Source organism: Lycium barbarum, chromosome 3, assembly GCF_019175385.1.
Source record: "Lycium barbarum isolate Lr01 chromosome 3, ASM1917538v2, whole genome shotgun sequence".
Taxonomy (NCBI): domain Eukaryota; kingdom Viridiplantae; phylum Streptophyta; class Magnoliopsida; order Solanales; family Solanaceae; genus Lycium; species Lycium barbarum.
In genome coordinates, this window is record NC_083339.1 from 33,696,407 (window position 1) to 33,707,009 (window position 10,603).

The 10,603-nt window shown below is 36.5% G+C and overlaps 1 long non-coding RNA gene across 1 annotated transcript; it reads right to left on the minus strand.

Moving 5' to 3' along the window:
* Nucleotides 1-612: 612 nt before the first annotated feature.
* On the minus strand, nucleotides 613-4,540 carry LOC132630974 (uncharacterized). Its single transcript, XR_009578752.1, has 2 exons — nucleotides 3,874-4,540; nucleotides 613-847 (listed from the first exon to the last, which is right to left on the minus strand). It is a non-coding gene; the product is annotated as an uncharacterized LOC132630974 (long non-coding RNA).
* Between the last annotated feature and the right edge of the window lie 6,063 nt (nucleotides 4,541-10,603).

Below are 10,603 nucleotides of genomic sequence, written 5' to 3' on the forward strand. Positions count from 1 at the left end.
AAGAAATCTCCCACGTTCAGCAAAAAGAAGCTGATTTTTTTCAAAATAAGCGACTGTTTTTCCGTTTTTTCTGTTTTTCTTCAAAGGAGAAAAATATTTCTTTTTATCATTTTTATAAGAAAGGTATCCTATATTTTCTCATTGGGTCCAAATCAAATGTGACAAGGTTCCTATTCTTTCTAACGATTTTAGCATCGTTTGCCTATTTCTTCTAAGTCCGAATCATGGATTTCAATATTTACATGTGTTTGTACATACAAATAAACATAAAATAAAGTAATGGGCTGGTGGGTTTATTAAGACTGCACTGTCTAAATCTGAATGCACATCTGAATACTAAAATGCTGACTGTAGATCTGAACACTGAATGATTAAGACCTTTTATTTTTCATGATCTGAATGTGTATAATATATCAATATTTAAACATAATAATAAATACATAATTCAAATAAAAAAAGTAATTAAAAATTATATCAAGAAAATATTAGATAAAATATTAACTTAAACAACAAAATTATATTTTGAGAGATACATTAAAGTATTTAAAGATATAAATGAAGATTTTGTATTTGATATAATTATTGACTATCTGAATTTTAAAAAAAATGATATATCGATAGAAGAGATGTTGTAATAAAATGTAATCATAAAATCTAAATTCAACATAAACTAATCAATTTGATAACAATTCAATATATCTAAACTACAAACATTATGTATGATTATGTATATGCCAGCAAGATTTGATTGAGAAGCAATAATTGTATCGTTGGAGGCCTCTAGATCTCCTCCCTCTCGATCACCTCTCCCTTTCTTTCTCATCTCTCCATCTTATATATTGTGTTCCTATATACCCACCAAAATTGCGGAACGAAAAAGGTTAATTTCCCATCAGATTTTGTCATGAAATAAGAGAACATAATAGTAAAGAATAATAGCACCAAAACCATTGAAGGTCAAAGACATAATTTCATCCTTAGTGTGTGGAGAAAGTGGCGGTTAGAAGGCATCTATACTTAGCCAAACGAAAAATAAAGAAACGAGGTAAACATAACACTCCCATTTACCGAGATAAAGGAAAGGTTACCACACACTTACGAAATACACGATTCATAATCAAGGTGACTACGTATAGATAACGCAAGCCCACATGAATTAAAAACTGGAAAATGACGTCGAAATAGGCCCAAACAAGTTATAGCATAAAAATAACGTTGGTCAAGCCCAAATATCAAGAACATTTCGCAAAGGCAGTATTATGGGCTTCAGGCCCAATGCATTCATATGAAGAGACTATACAAGAGAAAAGAAACCGGGGGGGGGGGGGGGGGGGGGGAGGGATCAGACTGGGCCCATTATAGTGAAAAGGCTGTGATATACCATACATATATACAAGATATACATCCTTATATACTAGGGTATATACATTGAAATATACCTTGTACAGTTGATGGTATATCTTACCTTATCATAACAAGAAGGGAGAAGAAGCAACAATCATCAATCTCAAGTTTCATTCATTCACATAACTAACTTAGTAAACATGTGAATATGCCAAAATATACAAGGATATACCCTTTGTATACTTGAAGTATACACAACATATATACTCATGGATACTCAGTATATGCTCAATATATACAAGGTCTTCATTCATGTTTAAAGCTTTCATACACACACAAAGACAAGGGACAACAGTCATTTATACTCTCAGAGAATTCATCAAGTCACAACATGCTATGACATCAAATCCAACATGCTTTTGTTTCATATGCAGAGTCTGGAGGAGAAAACAAACATAGCAGCTGATATCCCTAATAGAAATGCATACAAATACAATGGGATACTCACGTTCTGGGTAATGTGTGCATATCTCAACATTGCAGTATACCAAAGAGAAAGAGAAAAAGGGGACTAGGCTAGTAACAAGACAAATTTGCACCCATGCACACCTTAACTGTTTTTGGGGAGAACTTATGACAAAGTCTATAGTTTAATTCAAGTGGTAAAGGACAGGACAAACAAAGGGTATTTGAAAAGTATATTCAAGCCTTAGATTTGTTCAAATGTCATGGCATACACACGAAGACAAACATATCAATGTAATAGACTATAACCCTTCATAGAACACATAGTATGGCAAGGAAGCATGGAAAAGGGTAATTCAGCCCCTACTAGTTAGTTCAAGAAATTTCTCATCTTAATAGACATCTAAGGTTCAAAGAGAAGTTAAACACATTACAGTCCTTAAGTCAAAGAGAAGTATTCTAAAAAATAAGGGGAAAGCTCCCATAATTTTATGGTCCAACAAGAGGAACCCCAGCAACTATAAACACTAAGATAAAGCTGAGTGTGGTGTACTCAAAGCTTCTTCTTAGGCTCATCACCCTAGGACATCAGTCAATGCCTTCCCATAAGTTAAGTGACACAACCCTTCATATAAAACAAAGACCAAAGCAAATTCATCTTTACTTCTTAACATTTATCATTTCACTAGTTCAGTTGACTATCTAAATTAGAGGGTAAGAACAGAAATGAGACAAGTCCCAGTTTTCACCAATAAATTCATCATTTAGCACGAGAGATTCACAAGCATTAGCATATATCATTAGTAGTAGCATGTCATAGGCAATAGAGATGAGGATCATGCTTCAAACAGTCATAAGATGCAAGCAGTTCATATGCTCATGGGTAACTAGACTTGACCCAAAAAAAACAAAAAACAACAGCAGATTATGCATGATTGGCATTCCAAGAGACAGATCACTTAGTCATCCTGGCAGACATATAAATCATACTGAATATATAGTTTCTAACAGTAAAATAAGAATATATACTATTTAAGACCCCTTTTTATCAACAAGGAGTCATCTCATGCAAAACATTTTGACAAGTACTTACTCAGAATTTTAACTAAAGAAAAACAGCACTCATATTTTTCCCTACAGACAGATATGTGCCATGATCTATGAAAGAGGAAAAAACAGAAGCACACAAGGCAAATTAAATGGAACAGTTCTCCCATTTTAGAATTTAAACATGCACAACCACTCTAACATGTGAACTTTTAGGTTTTTAATGACATGGAGACTCAGTAAAGTGCAACTCCCTAATAAAAAAAAAACTAGATGGACAAAATAATCATGCTTCAGAAACTATGTAAATCGAATAGAGAGTCACATCTTGAGCAAACTAGTGTCACATAGATATCTTCAAATTTCAAACAAACCCAAACAAGTACTGAATGTTATGTTGACCTGGGGTAAAGTTAGGTCTCATACAAGTAAGATAAATGAGCCACATGATAATTCCAAATGGTCAAAAGGGGATCACAACTATTTCAAACTTTTTGGCTTTCCATCTCTTTTTGGCCCATTATTAACTAAGTTCTATGTTCATACATGGTTATATGGTAACAAGCCAATCCTTTGGTGCTATGCTATAGATGTTAGTAAAGCTAACACATCCTACTCTAAGTGCAGACTATTCTACTGCTCTGTCTATCATTCATATAGCAGGGTTTAACTAAATATAGATAGGTCAGTTAGAGAACTGTCAGGATAAGGTTGGTTAATCTCTTATGATTAAGCTGTGATGAAATAAATGACTAAGTCATGTTCCCTAAATTATCAAATTAAACCAAAAAGGAACTCTAAACATGTGGGAAAAAAAAACATCTAATCATATCCTTGCTAACCAAGAATGAATTAAGCTAGGCATTTTACACTAACAAGAAACAAACAAAGAATTTTTTACTCTAGTCTAACACATGCTTACTATCATTAAACTAGAACTAAACTAAATACATACACATATAAAAGACATAAAGAACCTAACACATACAGAAAATAAAAGGAAGGAAATATAATTACCTTTCTTTTGTGCAGCCTTTGTCGAGAATTGGAATTGGAGATCTTTGAGCTCCTTAGCACCCAACTCAGCCACGACACAGAAATCGAAATTAAAGAAAACATTAGACTGATCCCAAAATTAAGTAAACTAAGCAAGGATTCCAATTCTAATCGGATCCCTTGCTGGAAACTTAAAATTTTGGGGGTTTTGCTCGGTTGAGACTTGTTTTTGCAATGAAATAAGGGCTTCTTTATATAGAACCCCTAAAGCCCTCAGATTTCTCTTGAAATCAATGTGGGACCTTGGAATTTTGAAGATTTCTTGGATTTATCCTTTTCTTTTGAAAGATTTAAGCTAAGAACCAATGAAAATTTGTGTTTTTGAGCAATAGTAAGACAAATACCATTAAGGATTTTTCTCCTTGAGAGCAAAAAAAAAGCAAAAAGGAGAGGGAGAGGGTGAGGATTTTACCTATTGTTGGTGGAGACGCGGTGGAGAGAGGGCAAAACATTTTCGAATCGGTCGAACACTAACTGAATAAAGCAATATGCGCCTGAATCTTTACTATTTCCGGCAACATGGAAGAAGAGATAGGGAATCTCTCTCAGGCGGCTAGGGTTTGTGGTTGAGAAAAATCATTTCAAGAAAATGATAATAGAAAGGGCGCTTGGTATATTAAACGTGGTTCTGGGCCGGGTTGCCGTAAAAATGGGATTGGTCCTTTTGCCCAATTCCTTTAATTCAGACGGATTAACTGTCCAAGTCACAAATGTAAACTTAAACTTAGCCAACATATTTCGATTGTGGCCACGGTTTGTATGTACAAAATAACCGGTTATTTCAATTATGGCCATAAGTAGCATATAAATCAATTTAGGATTTCAATTTTAACCAATTTAAAAGTGACTAAAGTCAAATAAATTATAAAATTGAGATGTAACTGATCATAAATTTATTTAATCTAATTTCTCAACCTAACGGAGTAAAATACTTATCAATTGAACCTTGTTAGTTTAAACAATTAATTAATAATTGTTTTCACTATTTTGAATTAAAGTTTTGATACTTATGTTTAGAAATCTTAAGAAATATACAAAATATGCAAGATGATATGCAATAATATACTTGATGATATTATGTCAAATGAAATGGTAAAATGTCACCGAAACAATTTTATAAAATCATTTTTCATCAGTAAAGTGTCTATTTTACTCCGTTTGTAACTCGAGAAATTCGACCGATTAAATAAAATTGTTGGAGGATAAAATTTAGATGTTAACATCTACGAAAAAATTGAGAAATGCCTCTATTTTTCTATTTGGGAGAAATGTGTCTCTCAAAATACAAGAACTACAACCTTACAATTACGCTTTTGAGAAAAATATAAATTTGACATGTAAAAGAGAAAATAAACGGTAAAAGTAATGTCTTATGACAAATCTTTATATAAAATATATTGTCTTCCGTACCTTCATATAAAAAAAAATACCAAAAGGGGAGGTTTTATTTTCAAATTTTTGTGCACATTAATTTTATTACTGAGAAATAAAAAAAAAATTGACGTAAGGTATAAGCGCAACATGTGTGTATAATGACTAGCCTTATATAGTATATATCTTATTTCTTAGCCTCTTCTCGCAAATATTTTCCACAAAGGGGAGGTTTTATTCTCTTAACTCTTTGTTCTTTTGATACAGATTTGTAAGTACTGACGTGTAAAAAAAAGTGTAAGGCCGGTGATTTGTGACTAGTCTTTATATAAAATATATTTTCTTTTATAACTTCTTCTGAATATATTTTTCTTTGGCCTCCAACATTGATTATTGTGATAATGGCCACGTGCTACATAAAATCTCTTAGATTGATTGCAATATAAACTTTTCTAGTTAGGTCGATAAAGTTTATTTGAACATGATATGAATCAGAACCATATAAAAGAGTTACACAAGAAAAAGTTACACAAGAATAGGTGAAGAGGATAACATTATAAATGTGAAATCAAAGTTTAAAAGAAAAAGTTTAATGGAAGAAATTTAGCCCTTGATAATTTTTGATGTACATGGAAAGTTCACTAATACTTGTCAAAAGCAATCGAAGATCATGTTTATATTTGTGTAATAGAATTTTTATATTCTGCCAATAGAGTTTGCCTGCACTTTCAGCAAAAAAAATATACAAACCAATTGCCACGTGGTACAAACAAAATTATTATTTTTATTGCATAATGGACTTTTCATGTGCTGTCGATAGATTGTGTCAGAACTATCAGTAAAACATAAAGAGTAACTTTTTGTTCTTCAATTATATTTTACAACTAAAACAAATAGTTTTAGAATTTTTTTTGGGTACATTTGTAAAGCTTAATTGGCACCGACATATGAGTGCAAAATACGTGTCAAGCTACTAGTATTTTTTGTAGGATTTTTTTTTACCTTTTAGAAAGAAAAATTAAGTTTTATTTTTAAAGAGAATGTGAATTTTGAGTTGCTCAATCTGATTTTTTACGAGCATTTATAGTTGCGGAAGCACAAAATAAATTTTGATGGAGGAAATTAATTTCTAATACGTTTTTATTTACATGTGAAGGTATAACGACCCGTTTGGTTGTTTTAGTGATTTTACCTATCTTGCCCTAAGCGATCCTTCCCTTAGCTTTAGTTTGCTGTTTTTGACTTGCGGGAATGGATGGCACAGTTATTGAGGCAATCAGATTAGTATCGGAAAGGAAATCTTTGTTCTTGTGTTCTTAAGTTTGATTTTGGGAAAGATTAGACCAATAGTTGACTTTTGGGTACACATGTTCGAAAACGAATTCTGATAGCTCCGTTAGGTCCAGAACGTGATTTTTGACTTGGTAGGATAGTTGGTTTGGGTCCAGAGGCATTCAGGTGTGATTAGGGTCGTTGGTTGGAAAGTTAGAATTTTGATGTTTTGGGAGTTGACCTTGGTCAACCCTGTAACGACCCATTTTGTCGTTACCGTGATTCTTCTGTTTTTGCCCTAGTTGATTCGTTCTCGAGTCTTGTTAAAACTATTTTGACCCGAGAAGATAGTAGTCATGGTTTCCTAGGCGTCGTTTGGAGTTTTGGAGCGTCCTATTCCACAGTGCCTAAATGGCCGGGCATGTCACCGCTCAGGCGGGCTGCTATGTTTACACTGAGCCTAGAGGGTCGGGCATGACACCACTAGTGAGCGGCATATGATGGTTACCCGGACGCGGGTTAACGATGATGATATATATGATATGATGATGTATGCACTATGATGATACATGTACTATGATTATATATGATATATGTATGAAATGTATCCATCCTTAAAAAGTTACGCAGGTTATATTTTCATCTTATGTCTTATGATTTCTCCATTATGTTTATTTTATTCATGCCTTACATACTCAGTACAATGTTCGTACTGACGTCCTTTTTCTTTGGACGCTGTGTTCATGCCCACAGGTAGACAAGGAGGTGATCCAGACTCGTAGGAGCTACTAGTAGACTTTGAGAACACTCCATTGTTCCGGAGGTGCCATTGATTTATTATTTTGTGTATAGTATATATATGTTTTGAGCATGACGGGGTCCTGTCCCGTCCATATGTCTAGTACTCTAGTAGAGGCTCGTAGATACACATGTGTGGGTAGTATGGTCTCACGATTTTTCCCACGTGTATATATATATATATATATATTGATAGCCGAAGGGCTTATGTATATAAAGGTAATTATGTTTCAAAGTGAATAATGGTTTTCCTATGATTTGAGTATAAGATTAATGAATGAATGCTTGATGTGTACGATGGGTAATGGTATGAGCGGTGCTCGGTGGTTAGCCCCGGGTACCTGTCATGCCCCCTAGTCGGTTCGTGACAAAAGTGGTATCAGAGCAGTTCAGTCATAGGAAGTGTATATGAGCTGTGTCTAGTAGAGTCTTGTTTATAGTGTGTTGCGCGCCACACTAATAAACAGGAGGCTACAGGGCATTTAGGAAAAATGACCATTCTTCTTCTTATGAGATCATGCGATAGAGCTGTGTTATAAGATTATCTCCTCCTTAATAGTGTGCTATGATTTCAGAAATGTCGCCAAAGGGGAAAAGCTGCAGCCGCCCAGAAGGGCAAGACTACGATGAAAAGGCTGGTAGAAAAAGAGTCGCCAATGAATGTAGAAGAGGGCGAATCACATAATGAGGCTCCATCTAATGCTTCTTCTACTCCGCCTATTATAGAAGAACAAGAAGGGGCTTCAGCTGCAGCTCCCATGCCTCCAATTCCTCCACCGGCTACTTCGGTTCAACAAGTGACCGAGGCTATTCATCTGTTGACGCAGTTAGTTGCCGCCCAGGTGTAGCGGCAGGGTTCGGGTTCGAGTGACAGGGCCATTAGTACTATAGCCCGTGATTTCATGAGTTTGAATCCTCCGGAGTTTTTCGGGTCAAAGCCGGATGAAGACCCGCAAAGTTTTATCGATGAAATGTTGAGAACATTGAAGATTATTCATCCCTTCGAAACTGAATCTGTGGAGTTGGCATCGTCTAGACTCCGGGATGTGGCGGTCTTATGGTACAATAATTGGATGTCATCAAGAAAAGAGAATGAGCCTCCTCCCGTTTGGCAAGAATTTGTAGATGCCTTCATCCGCCAGTATTTGCAACCCGAGGTTCACCGAGCTAGAGCGGATAGATTTTTAAATTTGAAACAAGGAAATATGAGTGCTCGGGAGTATAGCCTTCAGTTCGATTCATTGGCTAGATATGCCCCGACTATAGTGGCCGACATGGGAGATAGGGTGCACAGATTCGTGAGTGGATTAGGGCCACATTTTTTCAAGGACTGCTTGACGGCTTCGTCGCAAGATGGGATGGATATTTCCCGCATTCAAGCCCATGCCCACAATTTAGAAGGACAACAACATCCACAAAGGGGTGATCGTGATATTGATAGAGGGCAAAGCAAGAGGGCCAGATCTATGGGGGCAGGTAGTGATTGTAGAGGGGGATCAAGGCAGGCATATCCTAGACACTCAGGCCAGTCGGCGACTAGTGCGCCTCCACGATTTGCAGGTAGGGGATTTGATCACTCATTTCCTTCAGGACAGGGTCAGAGTTCGAGAGCTTTAGGTTCTCAGTTTAGGGGTGACCATAGTCAGAGGAGACCACCAGTACCGTGATATAGTCAGTGCGGTAAATTACATTCGGGGCCATGTCGCCAGGGCACAGATACTTGCTATGTTTGTGGACAGACTGGGCACTTGATGCATGATTGTCCCTCGAGGTATGGTAGAGGTGGGGTTCAGCCAACAGGATTAGCAGCTGGTTCCTCTTCAGTGCGCCCGGTAGGGCAGACTCCCCAGATTCCAGCAGGTCGAGGTAGAGGCCGAGGGGGAGCATCTACGTCAGGTGCCACTCAGCCCCGTATGTATGCTTTAGCCGGACGACAGGATCTTGAGTCCTCCTCGGATGTGGTTACAGGTATATTATCCGTATTTTCCCATGATGTGTATGCATTGATAGATCCGGGTTCTACCCTATCTTATATTACTCCGCATGTTGCTGGTCGTATTGGGGTGAAGCCCGAGCCAATTAAACCTTTTGAGGTATCTAATCCTGTTGGTGATCCCGTGATAACTAAACAAGTGTACAAAAATTGGGTAATTGTGATATGCGACCACCTGACTAAAGCTGATTTAGTTGAGCTGGAAATGTTAGATTTCGATGTGATTATGGGTATGGATTGGTTGGCCTCATGTTATGCTAATGTTAATTTCCGAATGAAAGTAGTTCGATTTCAATATCCGGGAGAGCCCATGCTTGAATGGAAGGGTAATATAGAATCTCCAAGAGGTAGGTTTATTTCCTACCTTAAGGCAAGAAAGATGATAGCAAAAGGCTATATTTATCACTTAGTCCGAGTTCATGATACCGAAGCAAAGTCGCCAACTTTCTAATCCGTTCCAGTAGTGAATGAATTTCCGAATGTATTTCCAAATGAACTTCCAGGCCTTCCCCTGGAAACAGAGATTGATTTCACTATTGATGTATTGCCGGATACCAAGCCTATTTATTCCTCCTTACCGAATGGCTCCGGCATAATTGAAAGAGTTAAAGGCACAGTTGAAGGATTTGCTTGAGAAGGGGTTTATTAGACCCAGTTCATCACCGTGGGGAGCACCATTCCTATTCGTGAGAAATAAAGATGGTTCCTTACGGATGTGTATCGATTATAGGCAGTTGAATAAGGTGACGATAAAGAACAAATATCCTCTCCCAAGGATTGATGATTTGTTTGATCAATTACAAGGTTCCAAGTGGTTTTCCAAAATAGACTTGAGGTTAGGTTATCATCAAGTGAGAGTTAGAGAAGAAGATATTCCCAAAACAGCTTTTAGAACGAGATATGGCCATTATGAATTCCGGGTGATGTCATTTGGGTTAACTAACGCTCCAGCAGTGTTCATGAATTTGATGAATAACGTATTCAGGCCTCTCTTGGATTTATTCATAATAGTATTCATTGACGATATTCTGGTATACTCTCGCACAGAATCAGAACATGCAAATCATTTACGTATTATTCTAGGAATTCTTCGAACTCGAGAATTGTATGCAAAATTCTCAAAGTGCGAGTTTTGGCTGAATTCTGTGACATTTTTGAGTCATGTTATTTCAGATGATGGCATTCGAGTTGATACTCAAAAAATTGAAGCTGTGAAGACTTGTCCAAGGCCGATGACGCCTACAGAAGATCGTAGTT